The sequence below is a fragment of the Heterodontus francisci genome, chromosome 19 (assembly GCF_036365525.1).
Source record: "Heterodontus francisci isolate sHetFra1 chromosome 19, sHetFra1.hap1, whole genome shotgun sequence".
Lineage (NCBI taxonomy): Eukaryota > Metazoa > Chordata > Chondrichthyes > Heterodontiformes > Heterodontidae > Heterodontus > Heterodontus francisci.
This window is the reverse complement of record NC_090389.1, coordinates 85,228,979-85,255,108: the sequence shown is the minus strand read 5'-3', so window position 1 is coordinate 85,255,108 and position 26,130 is coordinate 85,228,979. Positions and strand designations below refer to the sequence as shown.

Below are 26,130 nucleotides of genomic sequence, written 5' to 3'. Positions count from 1 at the left end.
CTCAGAGCTGACAGACAGGAACATAGATTTGATCAGCAATGCATGTGGGATTACTGCGTAAATTTTCTCAATATAAATTCCGACCGAGCCCAGCCCACAAGGAGTTTTCATCGAATATTTTGACCCCACCCTCCGGACAACCGCTAACCCCAAGAGGCTCTCCTGTGTGACCAGACTGTACAGTGGCTTCACAAAGTGGGGCCACCAATTCTGCACTTGAGCTGAGGGAGCCTTCACTTATTTGACGGGAGTACGAATCGGAGGCGGGGCTAATTCTCCAACCCACGTTTCCCCGCAGTGCTGGATCACCAAGTGAACCCTCTTTTTCCAATTGTCAGCACTCCTTGATGGTCAAGGGCCTTGACTTGAGCTGGGACAGAGGGTTGAATTTTTCTGGTCCCGCGGAGGTGGGTTAGGAGGTGGGATCGTGAACAAAGTCAGGATATAACGCGTTGGGTTGGCTATCCGAAGCATTCCCACCTCCAAGTGATCTTGTTGGAGACGGGGTCAACACCACAGAGGTTACCTGCCCAGCAGAGGCTCATTAATGGAAAAGATGATGGTGCCTCCGGGATATTACCAACGGCAGACGGCCATCCTCTGCGGCCAGAGTCTGGATTTGAAATATAGGCGGCCTCCCAGCGGTAGGCCGGGTGGCCATCATTATCTCCCCTCCATCACCTTAGCACAGACCCACCAGGATGTGAAGGCCACAGTCACAGCCACAGGCCAACCTGTGGAGGGGTCCCCCTCTATAATGATGGCCTGACAGCTGTGGCCATGTGTGTGAGTTTTAATTTTTCACAATGCTGCAGGGAGTGCCTCCTTCTTGAAGCGCCCTTGCTGTCTCCAGCCTGCCTCAGTGGCCCTCTGATTATGTCTCCCGCTTCCGTGGTTTGCCCACCGTCCTTAATTAGCCGGGACTCAGAGAGGCGGCTTCATAATTGGCCGCCTCCAGAAAGATCACGAGTGACTCTCTGCATCACCGCCCAGCCAGGAAAATCCAGCCCATAGTTTCAGGGACACAAGCTCACTGCCTCCGACAAACACCCGCTCTTCACGTATGACCTTCAAGAACAATTGCCATGGGTTTACATAGGATATACGGCCCAACCAGTCCATGCCTGCGTTTATCCTCCACTTGAGCTTCTTCCCATCCTTCCTCATTTAAATCTATCATCGTAATCCTCTATTACCTTCTCCCTCATATGCTCATTCAGCTTCCCGTTAAATTTATTTACTTATTCTTTCACGGGATGTGAGCATCGCTGGCAAGGTCAGCATTTATTGCCCATGTGAAGGTGGTGGTGAGCTGCCTTCTTGAACTGCTGCAGTCCATGTGGGGTAGGTACACCCACAGTGCTGTTAGGAAGGGAGTTCCAGGGTTTTATCCAGCAACAGTGAAGGAACAGTGATATAGTTCTCAAGTCAGGATGATGTGTGGCTTGGAGGGGAACTTGCAGGTGCTGGTGTTCCCATGTGTCTGCTGCCCTTGTCCTTCTAGGTGGAAGAGGTCACAGGTTTGGAAGGTGCTGTCTAAGGAGCCCTGGTACGTTGCTGCAGTGCATCTTGTAGGTGGTACACACTGCTGCCACTGTGCATCGGTGGTGGAGGAAGTGAATGATTAAGGTGATGAATGGGGTGACAATCAAGCGGGCTGCTTTGTCATGGATGGTGTGGAGCTTCTTGAGTGTTGTTGGAGCTGCACTCAGCCAGGCAAGTGGAGAGTATTCCATCACACTCCTGACTTGTGCCTTTTAGATGGTGGACAGGCTTTGGGGAGTCAGGAGGTGAGTTACTTGCTGCAGAATTCCCAGACTCTGACGTGTTCTTGTAGCCACAGTTTTTATGTGGCGGGTCCAGTTCAATTTCTGGTTAATGGTAACCCCCAGGATGTTGATAGTGGGGCATTCAGCGATGATAATGCTCTAAGTACATCGATATTATTCGCTTCACCCACTCCCTGTGGTAGTGAGTTCCACATTCACACCACTCTCTGGGTGAAGATGTTTCTTACATTGCTGTGGATCTGGAGTCACATGTAGGCCAGACCAGGTAATGACAGCAGATTTCCTTCCCTAAAGGACATTAGTGAACCAGATGGGTTTTTACAACAATCGACAATGGTTTCATGGCCATCATTAGACTAGCTTTAAATTCCAGATTTATTAATTAAATTCTAATTCCACCTTCTGCTGTGGTGGGATTCGAACCCATGTCCCCAGAGCAATACCTGGGTCTCTGGGTTACTAGTCCAGTGACAATACCGGTACACCACCGCCTCCCTGGTATCATCCTGGTAAACCTCCTGTGTGTCCTGTCCAAGACCTTGACATTCTTCCTAAAGTGTGGTGCCTAAAATTGCACACAATACTCTAGCTGAGGCCTAAACAGAGATTTGTAAAGCTTTAGCCTCCTATCAAATTCATGACTGAACCAACTGCAGAGGTGCAGGCCCCTTTAATACCAGTGTGCTTTTGGCAACCCCATGGACTCTGCCCACGCGCCTTCCTTAGCAAGACGAGAGAATTAATGGCAGTTAGCACTCAACTGGAGAGTCATGTCATGTTGTGGAATTGTGTCCACTGGGAACTGTATTGAAACTGTCTCAACTCGTTTCACTGAAGACCCTTAAGAGCTGTCAGACATATAAAGACTGACAAGGCCTTTATGTCTCATGTGAAATAGAATTTGATCTTGGAGCAGAAATGACAGGGTTCTATTTTTTTTAAAAACAATTTTCTCCCCTCGCTCCCTTTCCAGAAAGCTGTGTCATCCCTGTCAGTAGGCAATTTGGACAGGGTTTGCCCATAACTCCCTGTGCTCGCTGACCTACATTGGGGGGCCCCAGTCCGGCAGCACCTCACATTTAAACTTCTAATCCTTATGTTCACATCCCTTTATGGTCTTCCTCCTGTCTATCTCTGTAACCTCCTCCAGCTCTACAACCCTTCGAGATCTCTGCGCTCCTCCAATTCTGGACTTTTGAGAATCTCCAACTTTAATCGCTCCACCATTGGCAGCTGTGCCTTCAGCTGCCTGGGCCCTAAATGCTGGAATTCCCTTTCTAAATCTCTCTGTCTCTCCATCTCTCTCTTCTCCTTTAAGATGATCCTTAAAACCTACCTCTTTGACCAATTTTTTGACCATCTAATATCTCCTTATGTGGCTCAGTGTCAATTTTTGTTTGACTACCATCCTTGTGAAGCGCCTTGGGACCTTTTACAATGCTGAAGGCTCTATAGAAATTTCAGTTGTTGTTGTTGTTGAAGCTGATCACGGCTTAACATTATCCTGTTCTCATTTGAATATTATATGCATATTTGCAACAGCTATCACCCTGCAGCAACTAGGAGAAGGAACATAATTACAGAGCAGTGGCAAATGGAATTTAATCCTGAGAAGTGTGAGGTGATGCATTTTAGGAGGACTAACAAGGCAAGGGAGTATACAATGGATGGTAGGACCTGAGGAAGTACAGAGGGTCAGAGGGACCTTGGTGTACTTGTCCATAGATCACTTAAGGCAGCAGCACAGGTACATAAGGTGGTTAGGAAGGCATATGCCTTTCTTAGCCAAGGCATAGAATATGAGAGCAGGGAGGTTATGATGGAGCTGTACAAAATGCTAGTTGGGCCACAGCTGGATGACTGTGTACATTTCTGGGCACCACACTATAGGAAGGATGTGATTGCACTGGAGATGGTACAGAGGAGATTCACCAGGATGTTGCCTGGCTGGATCATTTCAACTATGAAGAGAGACTGGATAGGCTAGGGTTGTTTTCCTTAGAGCAGAGAAGGCTGAGGGGGGACCTGATTGAGTTATACAAAATTATGAGGGGCATAGATAGGGTGGATAGGAAGAAACTTTTTCCCTTAGCAGAGGGGTCAATAACCAGAGGGCAAGGGGCAGGAGGTTTAGAGGAGATTTGAGGAAAAACTTTTTCACCCAGAGGGTGGTTGGAATCTGGAACACACTGCCTGAAGGGGTGGTAGAGGCAGGAAACCTCAGAACATTTAAAAGTATTTAGATGAGCGTTTGAAATGCCATAGCGTACAAGGCCACCGGCCAAGTGCTGGAGAATGGGATTAGACTAGATAGGCTTGATGGCCGGCGCAGACACAGTGGGCCGAAGAACCTGTTTCTGTGCTGTATAACTCTATGACTACAAGGAGGGCACTCATTCTGAACTAACAACTTCCCACAAACAGCAACGACCTTCCCCACATCATATGGTCAGAAGTAGGGATGTTCGCTGATGATTGCACAGTGTCAGTACCTTTCGCAACTCCTCAGATGATGAAGCAGTCCATGCCTGCATGCAGCAAGACCTGGACAACATTCAGGCTTGGGCTGATAAATGGCAAGCAACATTTGTGCCACACAAATGCCAGGCAATTACCATCTCCAACAAGAGAGAACCCAACCATCTCGCCTTGACATTCAACAGGGTTACTGTCATGCAGACCCCCACCTGCCAAGAATGAGGCATATTAATTTTGCCACATGAACACTGATTTTAAACTATCGCTGGAGTGAAGAAATTACTTGTTGAAGAGATCACCAAACCTTTGACTGGAGGCCATTTGCATACTAAGAGACTGTGCTTGTGGAAACAAAGGACGACTCCCTAGTCCAATTGACCCAAATGAATTTTGATCACCAGATATTGAAGGTGTAAGGAAGCGCATTCCAGGGACTGCTAAGATGATACAATCCACAAAGCCAGGAGTGGTTAAACCAGCTGTTCACATGACTAACTGGCTGGTCCAGGATTTTTGAACTAGCTACAGAACAGTTTAAATACAGAAGGCAGTTTGCAACTGAAGCTGGCTGTCACTCTCTCACTTTCTCCCAAGCCACCGGACCCTTGGAAGACACGTAAACCTCAAGAGAGAAAAGACTCCGCCCTCGAAGCATGAACTGGGCCCCAACGAACAGCAAGACTTACTGGCAACCAAAGACTCCACATTGAACTCAAAGGACTGTAATTATAATCCTGATATTGCCTCAAACTTTTTCCCTTTATTCTTTTCTACCTTTCTGTCTCTACCTGCATATGTGTTCATTGCATATGCAAGCTAGCGTGGTCACATTGCATATTTGTACTCGTTAACCGGATTAGTGTTTAAGATTAATAAACTTCCACCTTTCTTGTTTAAATCTAAGGAAACCTGTTTGATTTCTTTGCCTTACAATTGGAGAAATTAACAAGGATTCACTGAGCGGGGAGCTAAAAACACGGTGTTTCTAAAATTAAACCCTGTTATGGTCAAACCAGGCAAAGGCTGAGAGGGAACCCCTAGACCCCTTCTCACCTGGTCGTAACAGTTACCATCACTAAAAGCCCCACCATCAACATCCTGGAGGTTACCATTGAGCAGAAACTTTCCTGGACCAGCCACATAAAGGCTGCAACTGCAAGGGCAGTTCAGAGGCTGCGAATTCTATGATAAGTAACTTACCTCCTGACTCCCCACAGGCTGTCAGGAGTGTGATGGAATACTCTCCAATTGCCTGGATGGGTGCAGCTCCAACAACACACAAGAAGCTCAACAGCATCCAGGACAAAGCAGTCTGCTTGATTGGCACCCCATCCACCACCTTAAACATTCACTCCTTCCACCAACCGACACACAGTGACAGCAATGTGTACTGTATACAAGATGCACAGCAGCAACTCACCATGCCTCCTTTGACAGCACCATCCAAACCCACAACCTTTACCAGCGAGAAGGACAAAGGGCAGCAGACGTATGGGAACACCACCACCTGCAAGTTCTCCTCCAAGCCACACACCATCCTGACTTGGAACTATATCGCCGTTCCTTCACCGTTGCTGGGTCAAATTCCTGGAACTCCCTTCCTAACAGCACTGTGGGTGTACCTACACCAGATGGACTGCAGCGGTTCAAGAAGGCAGCTCACCACCACCTTCTCAAGGGCAATTCGGGATGGGCAATAAATGGCCTATCCAGTGATGCCCACATCCCGTGAACAAAGAAGAAAATGTTCAAATCCCTCCATGGCCTCACTCCCTCCCTATTTCTGTAAATCCTCCAACCCCAGAGCCTCAAGAGAAATCTGCACTCCTCCGATTCAGGCCTCTTGTGTATCCACCACTCTCTTCATCCCACCATTGGTGGCCTTGTCTCCAGCCGTCTAGGCCCTAAGCTCTGAAATTCTCTCCCTGAACCTCTCTGCCTTTCTCACCTCCTTGAAGACATGCCTTAAAATCTATCTTTGTGACCCTGTATTTTATAGAAGGAAAGACGCATTTAGATAGCACTTTTCATGACAACCAGGTGTCTCAAAGCACTTTATAGCTAATGAAATACTTTTGAAGTGTGGTCACTGTTGTAATGTACAAAACACACAGCAGCCAATTTGCGCACAGCAAGCTCCCAGAAACAGCAATGTGATAATGACCGGATCATCTGTTTTTGTGATGTTGAGTGAGGGAATAAATATTGGCCAGGACACCAAGCAGAACTCCTCTGCTCTTCTTTGAATTGTACCACAGAATCTTTTATATCTACCCAAGCAGGCAGACGGGGCCTCAGTTTAACATCACATTTGAAAGACAGCAGCTGTGACAGTGCAGCATTCCCTCAGTACTGCACTGGAGTGTTAGCTCTGATTTTTGTCCTCGAGTGTGGGACTTGAATGTAGAACCTTTTGATTTAGAGGCAGGAGTGCTACCTATTGAGTCACAGCTGACACACCTGTCTTAATGTCTCATTCTTTGGCTCAATGTCAATTTTATGTCTAATTATGCTCCCGTGAAACTTGGGATGTTTTCCTGTGTTAAAGTCACTGTATAAATGCAAGTTATTGTTGTAGACAGATTTAATACCATATGGTGAGTTTTATCACGGACCCTATTTTTGCCCATGACCCCTGGTGGCAGCTATATCTTCGGCTGGGATCTGGGCAAGTGTCCTGTCGATCCAAGTGCTAATCCATCTTGGTGTGCAGCTGGGATGTTCTAAATTAACTTCAGGGTTTGGAACCGTGAAAGATTTGACTGTGGCCAAGATTCAGATTCAATTTTACATCCTGAAAGTGGACCCTCCTGAAACATGGCGACAGATGAGGTGTAAAGAATGAAGCTGGAAGATGGGCACGGGTGAGGGCTGCAAAGGAAAATGGGTCCCACAGTGTTGCAAGCAACATGTGAGCCACCCACAAGGTACTGTGGGCACTGCTTCTCTTCCAGATTCCTTTGTGTGCTGTCTCCATCTGGTCTGGGGTGCTGCATGTGTACATGAAAGAGACAGAGATCGATAGAGGAGAGAGAGGGAGAGTTTGTGCATTTGAGAGGGGAGAGAGAGTGTGTGTGCGTCTGTGTGAGTGTATGTGTCAGAAAGTGTATGTGTAAATTTACGTGTGAGAGATTGTGTGTTTACATGTGAATGAAAGTGTGTGTGCCTGTGTGTATGATTACATGAGAGGCGTGTGTTTATGTATGAGAGGGAATGTCTGACAATGTGTCTGTTGGAGTGGGAGAGTATCTGAGTGTGTACGAGAGAGTTTCTTGCACCTGATTTTAACTGTGTGCAATTGTATGGGTTTTGAATGAATTAAATCTTGGGAGGTGTGTGTGTGTGTGTGTGTGTGTGTGTGTGTGTGTGTGTGTGTGTGTGTGTGTGTGTGTGTGTGTGTGTGTGTGTGTGTGTGTGTGTGTGTGTGTGTGTGTGTGTGTGTGTGTGTGTGTGTTTGCCTGTTCATTGCCCTTGGTGCTGGGTGTGTGTGAGAGAGAGAGTATGTGTGAGTATATGTGAGAGAGATGAGTGTCTGTGCATTGCCCTTTTAGCACAGATCAGTGTTGTGTATGTGTGAGAGAGAGAACACAGTGGCACAGTGTGTACCATCTAGAAGATGCACTGCAGCAACGCACCAAGCCTTCTTCAACAGCACCTTCCAAACCCACGACCTCTACCAACTAGAAGCGTAAGGTCAGCAAATGCATGGGATCACCACCACCTGCAAGTTCCCCTCCAAGTCACACTCCATCCTGACTTGGAACTATATCACTGATACTTCACTGTCGCTGGGTCAAAATCCTGGAACTCCCTTTCTAACAGCACTGTGGGTGTACCTACCCCACGTGGACTGCAGCGGTTCAAGAAGGCAGCTCACCACCTCCTTCTCAAGGGCAATTAGGGATGGGCAATAAATACTGGCCTAGCCAGCGATGCCCACATCCCATGAATAAATTTATAAAAACATTAAGAGAGAAATATTGGAACTTGTAACAAAGGAAATGTAATAATTGCAGAAGACTTTAATTTTCGCATAAGTGGACTAATAAAATTGACAAAGGTGATCTGGAAGGTGAGTTTGTGGAATGCTTTCATGACTGTTTCCTGGAACAATATGTTGTGGAACCAAATGGGATAAAGCTATTTTAGACCTAGTATTGTGCAAAGAGGCAGGATTAATTAGTAATCTCATTGTAAAAGATTTGCTGGGAAATAGTGATCATAATACAATTGAATTCTATATTAAGTTTGAAAAAGACATACTCCAGTCCCAAACATGAATCTTAGACTTAAACAAAGTGAATTACTTAGGAATGTGGTGAGAGCTGGCTAAGGTTGATTGGGTAAATAGACTAAAAGGAATGGTGGTAAATAAACAGTGGGAAACATTTAAAGAAACAATTCAAAATGTTCAAAAATACATACCATTAAAAAACAAAAAGTCAACAAGAAAGATCCATCTGTGGCTTACTAAGGAAGTTAAGAACAGTATTGGGTTAAAAGGAGAGGCTTATAATGTTGCAGAGAATAGTTGTAAGCCTGAGGATTGGGAATGTTTTAGAATCCAGCAAAAGTTGATAAAAAGGAAAAAATAGAATATGACAGTAAACTAGCCAGGAATATAAAAACAGATTGTAAGAGCTTTTACAAGTATATAAAAAGGAGGAGAGTAGCTAAAGTAAACATTGGTCCCTTAGAGGCAGAGACAGGAGAAGTTATCATTGGAAATGAGGAAATGGCAGAGACATTGAACAAATATTTTGTGTCAAATTACATACCAGAAATAGAGGGTATCCCAGAGGCTAATAAGAGTGAGGAAATTAAGATAATTGAGAACAGCAGAGAAAAAGTACTGGAGAAACTTTAAGGGACTAAAATCCAACAAATCCCCAGGACCAGATGGCCTACATCCTAGGGTTCTAAAAGAGGTAGCTGCAGAAATAGTGAATGCACTAATTATAATTTTCCAAAATTCCCTAGATTCTAGAATGGTGCCAGCAGATTGGAAGTTAGTAGATGTAACACTGCTATTCAAGAAAGGAGCGAGAGAGAAAACAAGGAATTACAGGTCAGTTAGCCTAACATCAATTATTGGGAAAGTGCTAGAATCGATGATTAAGGAAGTCTTAACAATGCATTTGGAAAATCATAGAATGATCAGACAAAATCAACATGATTTTATGAAAGGGAAATCATGTTTAACAAATTTTTGAGGATGTAATTAGTAGGGCAGATAAAGGGGAACCAATGGATGTAGTATACCTGGATTTCCAAAAGGCATTTGATTTGGTGCTGCACAAAAAGTTAATATGCAAGATAAGGGCTCATGGAGTTGGGGGTAATATATTAGCATGGATAGAGGATTGGTTAACAGACAGGAAGCACAGAGTAGGGATAAATGGGCATTTTCAAGTTGGTAGGCTGTAATTAGTGGAGTGCTGGAAGGATTGGTCCTGGGGACTCAGCTATTTCCAATCTATATTAATGACTTAGATGAAGAGAACGAGAGTAATGTATCTAAGTTTGCTGACGATACAAAGCTAGCAAGGAAGGGATGACACAACAAGGCTACAAAGAGATATAGTCAGGTTAAGTGAGTAGGTGACAAGCTGGCAGATGGAGTATAATGCGGGGATGTGTGAGGTTATTCACTTTGGTAGTAAGAGTAGAAAAGCAGAATATTTTTTTTAAATGCATGAAACTGGTTTAAATTTGATGTTCAGTGGGACTTGGGCGTACAAGGAACACAAAAAGTTAGCATGCAGGTGCCGCAAGCAATCAGGAAGGCAAATGGTATGTTGGCCTTTATTGCAAGGGGATTGGAGTACAAGAATAAAGAGGTCTTGCAACACTTGTACAAGGCTTTGGTGAGAGCACACCTGGAGCGCTGTACACAGTGTTGGTCTCCATATTTAAGGAAGGTGGTACAGTGAAGTTTCACTAGATTGGTCACTGGGATGAGAGGGTTGTCCTATGACGAGAGTCTGAGTAAACTGGGTTGATATTCTCTGGAGCTTAGAAGAATGAAAGGCGATCTCATTGAAACATACAAGATTCTGAAGGGGCTTGACAAGGGTAGACACTGAGAAGTTGTTCTCCCTGGCTGAGGAATCTAGAACATGGAGGCACAGTCTCAGGATAAGGGGCCTATCATTTAGGACTGAGGTGAGGAGAAATCTTCATGCAAAAGGTTGTGAATCTTTGGAATTCTCTCCCCCAGAGGGTTGTGGATGCTCCATTGTTGAATATATTTAAAGCTCAGACAGACAGGTTTTTGGTCTCTCAGGGAATCAAGGGATATGGAAAGTGGGTGGGAAAGTGGAGTTGAAGCCTAAGCTCAGCCATGCTGGTATTGAATAGCACTACAGGCTCAATCGGCCATATGATCTACTCCTGTTCCTATTTCTTATGTTTTTATGTGAGTGTGTGTGTGTGTGTGAGAATGTGTATGTCTGTGCATTCCCCAGAAGGAATAGGGAGAGGCAATATATGCTTAATGGCTCAGTTTTAAAGAGTGTGCAGGAACAGAGTGACCTGGAGGTGCATGTGCATCAATCTTTGAAGGTGACAGGACATATTGAGATACTGGTGAGTAAAGCATATGGGATCTTGGGCTTCATAAACTGAGTACAAAAGCAGGGAGGTTGTGCTGAACCATTATAAAGCTCTGGTTAGGCTCCAACTTGAGTATTGCATCCAGTTCTGGTCACCACATTTCAGGAAGGATGTGAGGGTCCTTGAGAGGGTGCAGAGGAAATTTACCAGAATGGTTCCAGGGATGGGGGGTTTTAATTACAAGGTTAGGTTGGAAAAGCTGGGCTTGTTCTCCTTAGAACAAAGGAGTTTGAGGGGAGAGGTGTACTAGATTATGACAGGCTTAGATAAGTTAGACAAGGAATAGCTGTTCTCATTAGCTAATGGTACAAGGACTAGGGTACACATATTGAAAGTTTTGGACAAAAGATGCAAGGGGAATATGAGGAAGCACTTTTTTACACAGTGGGTGGTAATGACCTGGAACTCGCTGCCCACAAGGGTGGTGGAAGCGGAGAGGATCAATGACTTCAAGAGGAGGTTCAACTTGAGGGAAAGACTTGCAGGGCTACGGGGATCGAGTGGGGGACAGACTGGATAGCTCCGTGGAGAGCCTGCATGGACATGATGGGCTGAATGGCCTCTCTCTGTGCTGTAAATGACTCGATGACTCTAAGACAGTCAGTGCTGTCAGAGAGTGTGTATCTTTGCGTTGCCCTTTTAAGCCACTCTGTGCTGGTGGTGTATCTTTGCGTTGCCCTTTTAAGCCACTCAGTGTTGGTAGTGTATCTTTGCGTTGCCCTTTTAAGCCACAGTGCTGGCAGTGTGTACTGTATTGCAATGCGGCTGGCGGTGGGGACCGGCTCCCTCTAGTGCTTGGATCGCACTTTGCCAGGGGAGTGAGAGCGAGGCTGGGGTTCCCATTGGATGCCTGGAGTTACATTCCATTCACCTAGATTGTAGCGAGCAAGGAGCAGCAGGAACAGTGTTGGGAGCTAATTATGGCAAGGACGTTCACCCATTCACACAGTAAGTACTGCGATCGGCCTGGTTTCCCTTCGTACATTATACACATCTGAAACAGAAAGATACAAGATTGCTAGCTTTTTGAGATCGAGAAAGTAGCAGAGAAGCAAGTCTTGCTTTTGTATCCATGTGATTTCTTTGTTACAACAGTTTTTATGCTACACGGGGGAAGAAAATGTGATGCATTTCTTTGGACTGGGGTTAGCTGCGCGTGTTCGGCTGTAGCAAGTAGGTTCAAACGACAAGCCCGCGGTTGTTTCAATGCAGTATTTTATAAATTATGTAAGTTTTGATTTTTTTTTTTTGGGCGGGGGGGGGTGGGGGGGAGGTAAAAGCTTGCAAGTTGGGATAACAGGAGAGATTTGCCAGTTTTTAAAAGCTCTTTTCTGATGTTTATATGCCGCATGTTTAGCTCTCTCTCTGCATGTTTCTGTAGTTTAAAGCAAGAAAAAAGAGGGGTAGCAATGTGTACTGAGGAGTTTTGAAAGCCGCTGATCGCGAACAGAGAGGGTCCCCCCCCCCCCTTTCTGTCGTTCTTCCATCTGCATCCGGACAGCGGAGAAACCGGGAGACAGATTCTCTGGGATGTTTGTAAAGAATTTATATATAATATATTCTTCTCCCGGGTTCCTGTGTGAGAATGGGATGTGAAATTCCAGGGAGAGTCACGCTTGAAATGAACTTGTTTCTAAGTCAGTACTTTTGATGTATATATTTTTCATGTGATATTTATGACAAGCAGTGTTTTTAAAGCGGTGCAGACTCGCTTTAAAAAAAAATTACCTCTGCGTCTTCTGACCGAAAATGCACCGAGGCTGGGAAGATTCCGCCTTTTCCTGAGAGCAGCAGCGAGAGGGTGAAATGTACCAGGGAGTGGGGTGAAGGGTGAAATGGGCGAGAAATGACAAGACTTTGAAATTGGCTTGAGCGGCGGGGTTGAAATTGACATTCTTAACATCCCTGCTACTTTCACACATTTCACTCGGCTTCCCATGGGAAGTAAAATGAGACTTGTTTTTTGGAAAATAAATCTTTAAAAAAAAGACACATGAACTTCGATGAGGATCTGGGAGCCTTTCAAGATTCCAAGTTTTATTGGGTGTTTGGACGTGTCCAGGTAATAGTTTATTTATGGACTGCTTAACCCCGAATAGTTTGTTTAAATGCGTACCCCGTACTGTTTATATATAATTTTAAACATATATATATATATATATATATATATTCTGGTTTGGCGAGAGCCTGTGTGTGTGTGTGTTTATGGGATGACCGTCTCTGTCTTACAGACCAGTGTGTGAAATAATCGATTTAGTTTCAATCTCAAATGTATTCCTAAAATATATATTGTGCAGTTCAACCTCTTGTAACATGAAGGTGCGTCTCTCTGCGGATCCTAAATTATTACATACCGTTACCAAAGGTCAAGGGAGGTAATGTGTGTGAGGGGATGTGAAATGAGAAACAACCTTAACAGAATCAATCTTCATTACCGATTTCTGTCTTAGGTGTTCTCTCTCCTCGCAAAAGCGTGCGCACACCGACTCCTTCACACTGTGCCAATATTACACGGGTATTTAAAATATTCCCTTTTTAATCAGCCGGTGGGATAGGGCTGCTTTTATTTAAGGCAGCGCCTGTCTTGTTTTCTCCGAGCTGGAGTTGTGCAGGCGGGAGTGTGTGTCTGCAGTCTGACAGGGTTTGTTCCGAATTAGCTTTCCCCTCTGTGCCCTGGTACAATATGAGGAGCTAGCTTCAGGTGGAATGTAAGCAAATATTGCTGAGGAGGTGGGTGGCTTTTCAACTGGCTGCGGTTTTAGGATTAGCTAAGTCGTCTTCAAGGTAAAATTGGTCAAGAATCTTTGCGAAGCCGCGTTATCGGCACAATAGCTCGATCCTTCAAGCTTCCAGCCTGGAGAATTTACGTCTATTTCTTTTCCGTCTGCGTCTCTCTGCATCTGTCTCTCTCTCTCCATCTCTCTGCTTTCTCTGCTCTCTCTCTCTCTCTCTGCTTCTCTCTCCTTCTCACTCTCTGCTTCTCTCTCTCTGCTTTTTTTTTCTCTGCTTATCTCTCTCTCCTTCTCTGTCACTCTTTCTCAGCTTCTCTCCTCTCTCTTTCTCTGCTTATCTCTCTCCTTCTCTCTCCTTCTCTCTCCTTCTCTCTCCTTCTCTCTGCTTCTCTCTGCTTCTCTCTGCTTCTCTCTCCTCTCTCCTCTCTCTGCTTCTCTCTCCTCTCTCTGCTTCTCTCTCCTCTCTCTGCTTCTCTCTCCTCTCTCTGCTTCTCTCTCTCTCTGCTTCTCTCTCTCTCTGCTTCTCTCTGCTTCTCTCTGCTTCTCTCTCTCTCTGCTTCTCTCTCTCTCTGCTTCTCTCTCTCTCTGCTTCTCTCTCTCTCTGCTTCTCTCTCTCTCTGCTTCTCTCTCCTTCTCTCTCTCTGCTTCTCTCTCTCTGCTTCTCTCTCTCTGCTTCTCTCTCTCTGCTTCTCTCTCTCTGCTTCTCTCTCTCTGCTTCTCTCTCTCTGCTTCTCTCTCCTTCTCGCTCTCTGCTTCTCTCTCCTTCTCGCTCTCTGCTTCTCTCTCCTTCTCGCTCTCTGCTTCTCTCTCTCCTCTCTCGCTCTCTGCTTCTCTCTCTCCTCTCTCGCTCTCTGCTTCTCTCTCTCCTCTCTCGCTCTCTGCTTCTCTCTCTCCTCTCTCGCTCTCTGCTTCTCTCTCTCTCTCCTCTCTCGCTCTCTGCTTCTCTCTCTCTCTCCTCTCTCGCTCTCTGCTTCTCTCTCTCTCTCCTCTCTCGCTCTCTGCTTCTCTCTCTCTCTCCTCTCTCTCTCTCTGCTTCCCTCTCTCTCTCTTCTCTCTCTCTCTGCTTCCCTCTCTCTCTTTCTCTCTCTCTCTCTTTCTCTCTCTCTCTCTTTCTCTCTCTCTCTCTTTCTCTCTCTCTCTCTTTCTCTCTCTCTCTCTTTTTCTCTCTGCCTCTCTCTCTCTCTCTCTCTCCTCCCCCTATCCTAAAGGAGTTGTATTTTAAGTATTGATGCTGGAATTGTAAACTGCGGCTCTATCTGAGCCAAGATTGGGGAATGTCTTTCCACCCAATCCTTCCGTCGCAAAACAGAAAGCCGGACTTGCATGTTTTGTCAAAAGGTCACATTTCCACTCATCCCACAACTCCTATAAACAACTCACCGCATCTCCCCAATTACACAGTATAATGAAGCGTTTTGTTCTCTCTGGATCTGTTTCTACATTAGCAGCCTGGCTGCTCTCAATATTTGAGTCACTGTTGTTTCTGGGAAGATTAGTGGCGAGATGGGAAAGTCTTTAAAGGGCCGAGCACTCTGGAACCCTCCTAGGTTTTGTCAGTGGTTTATTAAAACCTTTTGTACACGAAGCCCTAAACAGCAGTGCTGAAACACTTGATTGCTTAAAAATATCCAACCTGCAGTTCAAAACTGAAAATATAATGTTTTATTTTTAAAACGGGTCCGCTGAAGATTTGGGGGGGGGTGCGGGGGCTTGGTGATAGTGTTTGGAAAGCTCATGAATGTAGCTCAGTCGATTCTCCAGGAGCTTTGGGAACTGGGGAGGGAATGGGATAGGACACGATGTGTTTTTTATAAAGCGTTAACCAGGAGGGCTCTGAGAGACGGAGTGTCTGGGACCTGTTGGAATGGAAATGCTGGAGGAAGAGAGACTGTGTTTGAAGTCCCGTGCTGAAGACTGCAAGACATCCAGTCTGGTAATCCTGTCTAACACACTCACGCTTCCCTGAACTCTGCCTGCAGCCAGGGTGAAAGAACAAAAATCCAGAGGTGTTAATTTCTGTGGTTTAATTTGTTCGCTTCTGCGGCTATTTTAATTTTCCAAATATTTGGCAAAATGGAAAGCCTCTTTTTGGTAGAATGGTGAGAGAGGTGCTTCTGGAGATTTCAGGACACCACCCCTCCCCCATCTGAAAACAACAAGACTTCATCAGTGTCACCCCTGCTGTATTCTTCGTCACTGTCATGTTCACTCACTTTTGAACCATTTGTACTATCTGCTACAAACTAGCTTTAATATCATCTATGTATGTTTTGTATATAATTTTATTTCCCCCTCGGGTTTAATCCAGTCCTTCCACCCCTCCAATATTCTGGCATTTGGGAGCAGTGTTGTGACTAGATGTCGGCACAGTGTGATGGTTGGAGACTGTGAAAGAGATTTACATTTCTTTTCTGTCCCCATTTTGAACAGCCTGCAGAGCTACGCTGGATAGTGTCCTCCCAAGCTTGGGTTGCGTTTGCAGAAAGCTTGTGTGGCTCTGGGGTGGGGGGACTGACGGGGACCAGTCTCTCACTGTGAGGTGATAACAGACTGAGATAAATTCAGAGCATGACTCAAAAGTGTGTCACAAGCTGAGATTGCACTGGGTTAACACTGATTTCTGTAGAATGCATGTGATCCCACCCCCCCCCCCCCCCCCCCACCAACGTGTCTTGTGATTGTTGCGTTACTGTTAAAATGAAATTGTTCATGCTGAATTCTCCCCTCCCTTCCTGCAGTCTGCATCAGCGATGTGCATGTGTGTGAAGCCACAGAGATGCTGGCTGCACTGGGATTATGTTAGCCACTCAGTTTTCTATAATACCTTCAGAACTCTGCTGACTTTGGAGGTTGTTTTCTAAATCATTCGCTCATCTGGGTTCCCTCAGAGTCTTTGTGTGGGGAAAGTATGTGTTTGTGCGTCTTGTATACCAGGGAATTGGGTGTCCCTGTGCCTGCTGTGCAGGGGTTTAAACAGGCACATTCTCAGCCACCAGCGCAATGTTTTCTCAGCTTGAACCTGTCACTGGGGTTCAGTAGCACAGCTGCCTTCAGCACTTCCTTTTAAATGTGTATCCTTCACAGGAGCATGATGTGTTGGGCCTCTTCTCTTTTGAAGAGCATTACTGTCTGCATGTAGACTCACCAGTAGGAGGCACTGAATAGCAATGAGCAACGGAAACTGTCCCAATCTCTCCTTCCCTAATCCTGAGTGCACTGTAGTAACCTTATTGCAAAAGCAGAAGCCAGTATGTGCACAGCAAGCTCCCACAAACAGCCGTGTGATAGCTGTCCAGATAATCTGTTTTACTGATAATGGTTGAGGGGTAAATATCTGCCAGGAAACTGGGGAGAAATTCCACTGCTCTTCAAGATAGTGCCATGGGGACTTTTACATACACTTGAGGACAGATGGAACTTCAGTTTTAATGTCTCATATTTATCTCTCAACTAACATCATTTTAAAAAAAGATGAGCTCATTATAACAATGCTGTTTCTGGGCTCTTGCTGGTGTGCAATTTGACTGCTGTATTTCTTATATTAAAACACTTGAAAAGGATTGTAAAGCACTTTGGCAAATCTTAAGGTTGTGAAAGATGCTATAGAAATAAATGCAAGTTCTACTTTTCATTCAGAATGATTCAAAGTCAGATGCCAGAGCTGGAAGTGTAATGTGGTGACTAACTGTCCCCTCAAGCTCATGAAGTATGAATATTTAACCCTTGCTCTGCTGAATGCATAGCTGGCAGACACTGACTTCGTGCTGTCTCACTTCATGAGAACTAATAACAAACAGTTGGATGTTGCCTATCTGGTTACAGCTGCCTTGTATGACCAGTTAAGCCAGATGGATTAATGTTCCCATTTTATGGTTTATATATGCACACGGTAGGGATCATTTATCCAAATTTATAATTGACAGTCCAGTGAATTTTTTTGTTTAAATTTAGTTGTTCAGCCTCCTTCTGCATGAAGAGGCACCAATGTGATTTTAAAAAAAAACTATTTTGTGTGAATTTTACGCTGCCAGACTGAGGGGTGATGGTGTTTCATGTCAATTCTGGGCACTCCCAGGGACGGTACACCTTGGGATTGAGGCAACCGAAAGTTCTCTGTCTCCTGCCCTTAATAATACACTTCAACACTGAATGAAAGCCAGCTTTCTGCTGTGGGTCTTTGTCCATTGGGAGCTGGTTACAGAGTTCCCCCCTGAACCTCGTTTATTCTGATCCTTACTGCTAACAGACACAGGAGACTGTGACCCCAGCAGTCTGGATTGGATTTAAAACTGATGCCCATTTCTTCTTGACACCTTTATGTTGCCGATTGACAAGGTGACATTTATTGAGCGATATTAAACTTTTTGGGGAAAGAAAGCTGGCCGAAGACTCTGCTCCATTCACTTTCTGTCCATTAATATCACAAGTTACATGTAATACCTCCAACCATCAGGAGGCAGCGTTTGATCCAGGGAAAGTCTTGTGTAATAACAGCAGGAAATGCACACCAGGTCTGGCAACATCTGTGGACGGAGAAACAGAATTAATGTTTCAGGTCGATGAGCTTTTGTCAGAATCCTTTCTGATGAAATGTCGTTGACCTGAAACTTTAACTCTATTTCTCTCTCCACAGATGTTGCCACACCTGCTGAATATTTCCAGCATTGTCGGTTTTTATTTCAGATTTCCAGCATCTGCAATATTTTGCTTTTGTACATAGGCAGGGGAAGGGGAGGAAAGAACAAAAGGGAAGGTGTGTGATAGGGTGGCAGGCAAGAGAGATTAAATGACAAAAGGATTTGTGTAATTCCTTAATGTTGCTCCCCAATTTTCCCATCTGCCACAAACAACTTGCATTTATGTAGTGCTTCATAGGAGCATTATCAGTTGATACCGAGTCATAGGGCCCAGGCTAATGCCTTGGGGACATGGCTGCAAATCCCACCACGGCAGCTGATGGAATTTGAATTCAATTAATAAATTAATTAATAGAAATCTGGAATTGAAAGCTAGCCTCTCAGTAATGGTTTCATGAAACTATCATTGTCGTAAAAACCCATCTGGTTCACTACTGTCCTTTTAGGGAATTAAATCTGTCGTCCTTACCTGGTCTGGCCTACATGGGCCCACAGCAATGTGGCTGACTCTTAACTGGCTGCTGAAATGGCCTAGCAAGTCATTCAGTTGTCAAGGTCAATTAGGGATGGGCAACAAATGCTGGCCTTGCCAGCGACACCCACATCTCATGAAAGAATTAAAAAAAAGAAAACATTAGGACAGGTGACCAAAAGCTTGGTCAAAGAGGTAGGTTCTGGAGAGGTGTAGGGAGGGAATTCCAATGTGTGATGACCTAGATAGCTGAAGGCATGGCCGCTAATGGTGGAGTAAAGGGACATGGGGATGCACAGCTGGCCAGAATTAGAGAAGGACGTTGACACGTGCTTGGGTGTGATTCAAAGGGCATTAAGCAGTCTCCATTCCCTGTCCATGTGACTAGTCCTTGATGAGAGTTGTGGTGAGCTATTCAACCAACAAGAGCTTCACAGTTGAGTCTAATTCTGTCTTTGATCTGGTGTGTGTGTAAGTGATATATTATAAACATGCGCACATTTTCCAGCAAGGATCATGTAATATTCCTGGCAATGACCAGGAGACTGTCCTTAAATAGAAAGAAATTGCATTTCCATCGCTAAGACTACCTATCTCTTTCTCCGTAACATTGCCCGACACCTCTGCTGCTGAAACCCTCATGCATGCCTTTGTTACCTCTAGACTTGCTTATTCCAATGCTGTCCAGGCAAGCCTCCCACATTCTACCCTCTGGAAACTCAGAACTCTGCTGTCCGTGTCCTAACTCGCACCAAGTCTAGTTTGCTTGCTGACCTACGTTGGCTCTTGTTTAAACAGCACTTCGATTTTAAAATTCTCATCCTTGTTTTCGAACACCTCAAAGGCCTCTCCCCTCTGATCTCGAACCTCCTCCAGCCCTATAACCCTTGAGATCTCTGCACTCCTCTGATCCTGGCCTGTTGAACATCCCCAATTTAAGTGCTCCACTGTTGGCAGCTTTGCCTTTTGCTGCCTCCCTAAACCCCTCTCCCCATCTGCTCCTTTTTTTTCCCTTTAAGACACTCCTTAAAATTTGCCTCTTTGACCAAGCTTTTGATCATCTGGCCTAATATCTCCTTATGTGGCACCTAAGTTGGGAACAGTTTGGTTCAGCCTCAGACAGTTGCCAGGGAGAGAGATGGAATCAATGGCTAGGGGACAGAGTTTGGAGTGGGGACCAAAGACATTGGCTTTCAGTCTTCTTAATATTTACTTGGAAGAAATTTCTGCTCGTCCAATACTGGATGCCGGCGCAACAGTCTGCCAATTTAGAGACGGGAGAGGAGTCGAGAGGTGGTGTTGAGGTAGAGCTGGGTGGCGGTAGGGTACATGTGGAAACTGACATGTTTTCGGATGAAGCATTAAAAGGCAACCGATAATATTGGCCTCGGTCCCAGTGATTCTCTTAAACAAGATTGGCATGCATTGGCAAAGAGAAAACAGGAGAGCCAAACTCAAGTTGGGAGGGGCGGGGTTCCCACTTGAGTGCAGTTCTCCTTGGTCTTTCCCGCCCCCACCCCCCCTCCCACCCCAAACAACACAAAACAAATAAGACTGATTACGGTGTAAGCTATTAATTCTCTATTCTAAGTTCTGCATGCAAGGAAGCATTTTTCATTCCCATCAAGCAGCCAGTGTCTTTTGTAAATCTAGATGTTGCCAGGTTTAAAAAGGCCCAGGAGGAAGATTACTTGGCTCCGAATGATGGTCCATCATGTTGTGTAAGCACTGAGTTAGCAGAATGTTCAAGTTGCAATATATCATGGTTTAAATCCATCATTATCCTTTCAGTCCTAATTAGGAAAAGCATTTTATCATAACACGCAAAGTATCTCCTTCAGTAACAACACTGCAACGGAAACCGTCTTAAATTATCCTCCGCTGTGCCAACTCCTCTTGTGTAACCGAATGCCTCGCCCTCCTACACGTTGGTGTGTGTGGTCTGGTTGGAGCAGGTCATCCTGTAGGACACCTGAGGAAGGGTATTGTCCTTTTAGGGAAGGAGACTTGTCAGCCTTATCCAGTCTGAATCTATACATGACTGAACTGTCCTCCGAAGTGGCCTAGCAAATCTCTCGGTTGTATCAAACTGCCAAGAAGGCAGCTAGGGATGAATGGTAGTTGGCAGCCATGCCTACATCTGAAGAATAAATAAAGAAAATAAACTGTGGAGTGATTGAACCTGATGAGAGGCCACAGGTTCAGTTCAGGTGAAGACCGTTCCTTGGTCATTTGATCTATTTCTCTCCAAACTCAAACCTTACCATTTTTCTATCACGACCATTTAACCATCTCGTCCCAAGGCAGTGCTCCCTGCACTAGAGCTTTCACCTCGATTGTGCCATCCAAACTTGCCATAGGGCTGGAATCCACAACCTTCTGATGCAATAATAGTACCAACTGAGCCAAGTTAGCGCAGTGGGCCGGAACTGCATCCAGTTCTGCCTTCTGAACAAACCTGGGTAAGGATTTCAGTTGGAGACTGTGGTAGGAGTGGAGGCCTGGGACCACCTCCTGATGTACCACGTTAAGTGGGCTCCTCCATTTGAGGTTGACAATGCCTGGCTACACTCCATTCCTCAGCCCCCTCTTCCCCTACCCAAAAGCAGCAGGACATTTTCCACATATGAGCTAACTGTATTGCAGACCAGGCTGAACTCTGTTAGCTTTAACACTTTGGGGACTAGGTCAGTATTTACCTATAAAAGAAAGCAGGAATTTGCATTTCTGTTGCACCTTTCCCAACTTCAGGACACCACAAAGTGCCTTAGAAAGTTATAATGTAGAAATCGCAACAGCCAATTTCTGCACAGCAAGCTCCCACACACAGGAATGTAATGATAGATAATCAATTTTAGATGTTAGTTGGGGGATAAATATTGGCCAGAACACTAGGGAGAATGCCCCTGCTCTTTAAGATAGTGCCGTAGGATACTTTACATTCACCTGTGAGGGCAGATGGGGCCTTGGTTTAATGTCTCATTTGAAAGACGACATCTTTTTTTTTTTGCCCTCCTTATCCACTTCAGTAACCAGATTTCCAATTTCTCTCTTTTTTTTTTTGCACCTCCCACACACTGTTACTCTGTAGAATTATTCTAATTTTTTCTTATTATTCCAAGGATAAGTGAGATTACATCAAGCAGAGCTAGGCTTGTCCCTCTGGTGTATGCTCGGCAGTGAGAAGGGCCATTATCCTCCAACTGTGCAGTACATCCTGTTTATACTGACTTAATCATCTTGTGTTTTCATGTTACTTTGACCAGAGAAATGGAATATAATTGATTTCCTGAGAGAGGGTTTATTGGGAGTGAGTTGAGTTTGCCAAGAAGGGAAGGAAACTATTACGAGGGATGACCGCAATCAGGAATTCACCTTTTTTCTCTTTGCTGACCCCTACAGTAAATTCTGTGGATTAATGTAGACCAGTCAGGAATATTGGCAGGGATTTGGGGAAAGAGCAGCGAATGAGATTAATGAGATAGTTCTTTCAAAGAGTCAGCACAGGCAAGATGGGCTGAATGGCCTGCTTTTGTACTGTATCATTCTATGACTGTAGCCTGAGACTTTTTACTTGGAGATTATAGGTTATCGTGACAGCACAGCTAGTGTGTTTAGCGTTGCCAACCCTCCAGGATTGGTGAACAATTATAGGGGCATATTTAAAAGCAGGTGTTTGTCTTTTCATTTCCTTTGAACTTTTCTGTTAGAACAAAATTTTAGGGATGGGGAACACTTGTTAGTGCTACTGTGAATCACCTTGGGTTGTTTCACTTTGTTAAAGATGCAACATAAATGCAAGTTGTGGTTGTAGGGGCCAAATGGCCTACTCCTATTTCCTATGTAGGTTGCCACTCCAGTGCAGTTCTGAGGGAGTGCTGCACTGTCGGAGGTGCTGTCTTTCAGTTGAGATGTTAACCCGAGGCTCCGTTTGCCCTCACAGGTGAATGTAAAAGATCCCATGACACTATTCAAAGAAGAGCAGGGGATTTCTCCCCAGTGTCCCTCAATCAACATCAAAAAATTGGATTATCTGGTCATTATCTCATTGCTGTTTGTGGGAGCTTGCTGTGTGCAAATTGGCTGCTGCGTTTCCTACATTACAACAGTGACTACACTTCAAAAGTATTTCATTGGCTGTAAAGCACTTTGGGGTGTCCAGTGGTCGTGATAGGCGCTATGTAAATGCAAGTTTTTTTTTCTTTTTGTGGGGGGCGGGGGGTGAGTTGGGATAAGGATTGGTGGGAATTGCAGGATTGGATTGGCACAGGTGGTTGATTATGTCATGAAGCACTGCAATGGGGCTTCTGATACGGGCAAGTGTGCATGGCTAATGCTGGAAAGTTCCCAGGTTGGACTCCTGGGCGGCAGTAGAGCGATCTACAATTGGATTCCATTGTGATAGAATGGGTGGGGGCCAACTGTGGATAGGTTTTGCTTTTAATTCAAATGCTGGACCCTTATTTCTCTGTTAACACACTGCTTTAGGTTCCTATTGCACTGCACATGGGGCAGTGACCAAGTCTGAAAACAAATGGTGGGATAGGGGGGCAGGATAGAAGCAAGACAGATGGGTCAGGGTGGGGGAGGAGGGGGTGCGATGAATGTGGGTGGGAAAGACTGCAACTTCAGATCTGAATTTTTCTTGCTAATATGCTGTTTCAAAAACCATTAATTCTTTAAATCATAAAACCTAGGAATAAGAAAGAAATTGAACATGCATAAAAACAAATGTTAATGTGTTGGTTATAGTTTAGCGAGTTGCAAAGTTCACATGGAGAGATTTTAACCTTTCTGTATGTAATCTCTGCTCCTCTGCACTCCTTATTTTCTGTCTCTGCCTCTGTCTGTATCCTCTCTCTCTCCTGGATTTGCCTGGACATATCCTGCATGCTGCTGCTCCTCACTTGCTCTCACCTGGTGTTGTATCTTATTTCTCTGCAAGAAAAGTTCAAGCGCTCAGGGCCCTAAAGTATTTAAATTGACCCTGTCATTAGGATATAGACATTAGAGTCTGAGAACACCCACAGATTCAATTGAAGACACTAACGTTTTTTTCTACAGTTCTCCAAAGTCGATTTAATTGTGTCACAAGTGAATTCAGTTGTTGAACCTGAGGCAGACGGTGAGTTATTTTCCTCTGAAATTGTCCATAAAGTGTCTCTCTCATTTGTTTGAAACTAAGTGGAATAACTTTAATTTTATCCAATTTAAAAAAAAGACTCGCTATGTTGATGGAATGAAATGCTAATGAGCATTTATACCACATCTCGTCTTCGAATGAGACATTCAGCTGAGGCAGTCTGTTTGGGTTGTTGCTAAAAGATTCCTTGGATGATTCGGAGAGGAGGAATTCTGCCGGTGTCCACGGCAACATTTCCCTGTCAGCCAACCCTAGCAGACACGGGTTAACTGGTCATTTATCTCTTGCCTCTGAGGCAGAAGGTCACAGGTTCAAGTCCCCTCCAGAGAGTTGAGTACATAACTTCGCTTCACTGTCGGAGGCGCCGTCTTTCGGATTGCTGTTTGTGGGATCTTTGTGTGTAAATTGGCCATGTTTCCATTACACCACAACAGTGACTACGCTTCAAAAAGTACTTCATTGACTGAAGCCCTTTAGGATGTTCTGAGGTTGTGAAATGCGCTATATAAATTCTTTTATTGCTGTTTATGGGATGTTACTGATGTGAAATGGCAGCCAATCATGCTTACATAATAGTTATGCATTTTCAAAGATCATTCATTGTGCAAAACACTTTGAGGCATTTTGCCTTCAAGGTGCTATATAGATGTAGATATTTACCTGCCAGGAAAGATGAAGGTTGGTCAGCGCTCCGACAGGGACACCTGGTGGGGTGGGATGGGGACAGATGGGTCAATGGCCATGCGGTGTTACTGAAAGGAATGTAGTTGTACGGTGTAGCAAACCTTCAGTTCCTACATCGCAATTGTTTAAGTTTTCTGTATTCCAGGTTGCAGAATCTCGGTGTTTAGAAATGCCTCTAAGATGGACCATGTTGGGGCTCTTTTCTCGAGAAAAGAAAGAGCTGAGGACGGTGACCTAATAGAGGCTTTTAAAAATTATGAAGGGATTCAGTAGGGTAATTGTAGAACAGACGGTTCCACTTGTGTGGAGTCCAAAACTAGGGGCAATTAAAAATAAAATGGTCACTAATAAATCCAGTAGGAAATTCAGGAGAACCTTCTTTACCCAGAGAGTGGTTAGAATGTTGAGGTGAATAACAGATGCATTTAAAGGAAAGTTAGATAGAGGGAGAATCTCACGCATCTTGGGAAGCATTTTGAGATGTTGAAGACATTGCACAAGTGTAAGTTAATCTCTTCATAGCTGATATCAAAGTGGTGTTACATTTTGGGCACTGTATCCAGGAGCTGATTCCTGCCATTGACACTGCTTAATCCAGCTCCCTTATTCTGGCACTTGTCGAGTGGATCCGAGTTATGAGCCTAGATGTCTACCAACAAGGTAATGAAACTAGGTTTGGTGATGCAAACAGACCCTCGAGATCCCAGGTTTGGTGATCAATACTGAATTAGATCATCTAAGACAGCATTGTTGATAGGAATTCCTTATGAGACCTTGGTTTGCTTGGTAAGGAGAGAGCAACATTTGTTGGGGTAGTCTCACCCAGTTGCTGTCCAGTATCATCACTTGGGAAGTGTGCGCACAGGCGGAAGTTGGTCAGAGGACAGAATTGGAGCTTGGCTGTGATGGCTTTGCATCCCAGTCCAATGCCCTTCCGACACTCAACCATCAGGCTAATCCATAACTAATAGCCAGTTAGTCAAAGCAATACCCAGCCTGTGGCCTCTTAGCAAGGCAGGAGACTATTCCTTCAGAAGAGAAAATTGGAGAAGGAAAACTCATTTTTAGACTCTCTTAACAGATCAGATTGTTTGCTTTCTGTGATATTATGTGACTTAACAGATTGTCCAAATCATCTGCTTTGTCCTGGGATCTGTTTCACATGTTGTGCTGAAATGCCTCATCTAAAGTGTATGAAGAGTGAAATTTGTGGCGATTGCATGATCTGGGAGAGGGACTAAGTTGCCCGGGGGAGCCATTGAACTGCAAATAACATTAAACATCTCCTTCTTATACACTCCTGTCCCCATGAGATTTGGGGGAAGTGAGAGTTTGATGCCTTAAGTAGTTGGTTTCCATTTTCTGCTTCACACCTGTGTCTCTGCCACTTTACAAATGGCAGGATAGTCCCAGAGATGCAAGATTTTGACCCCGTGTTCTGACTGTCAAATTCTTCTGTGTGTCTAGTCACGAATTGCTGAGCTTGTATTATGTTTAGATCATCAGGGGGTTTGTGGGGGGTGGGGGCAGACCTGAAACAAGGGTGTGTGTGGCCATCTAAGCAAAATCACTCTTGGTT

The 26,130-nt window shown here is 44.8% G+C and overlaps 1 protein-coding gene across 1 annotated transcript in view; it reads left to right on the top strand.

Moving 5' to 3' along the window:
• Window positions 1–11,729: 11,729 nt before the first annotated feature.
• LOC137380263 (plexin-A1-like) overlaps window positions 11,730–26,130 on the top strand; it is a 484,672-nt gene continuing 470,271 nt past the window's right edge. Inside the window, exon 1 of the mRNA XM_068052142.1 lies at window positions 11,730–11,831. The gene's annotated coding sequence lies outside the window, so the exon portion shown is untranslated. The remainder of the gene's footprint in view (window positions 11,832–26,130) is intronic.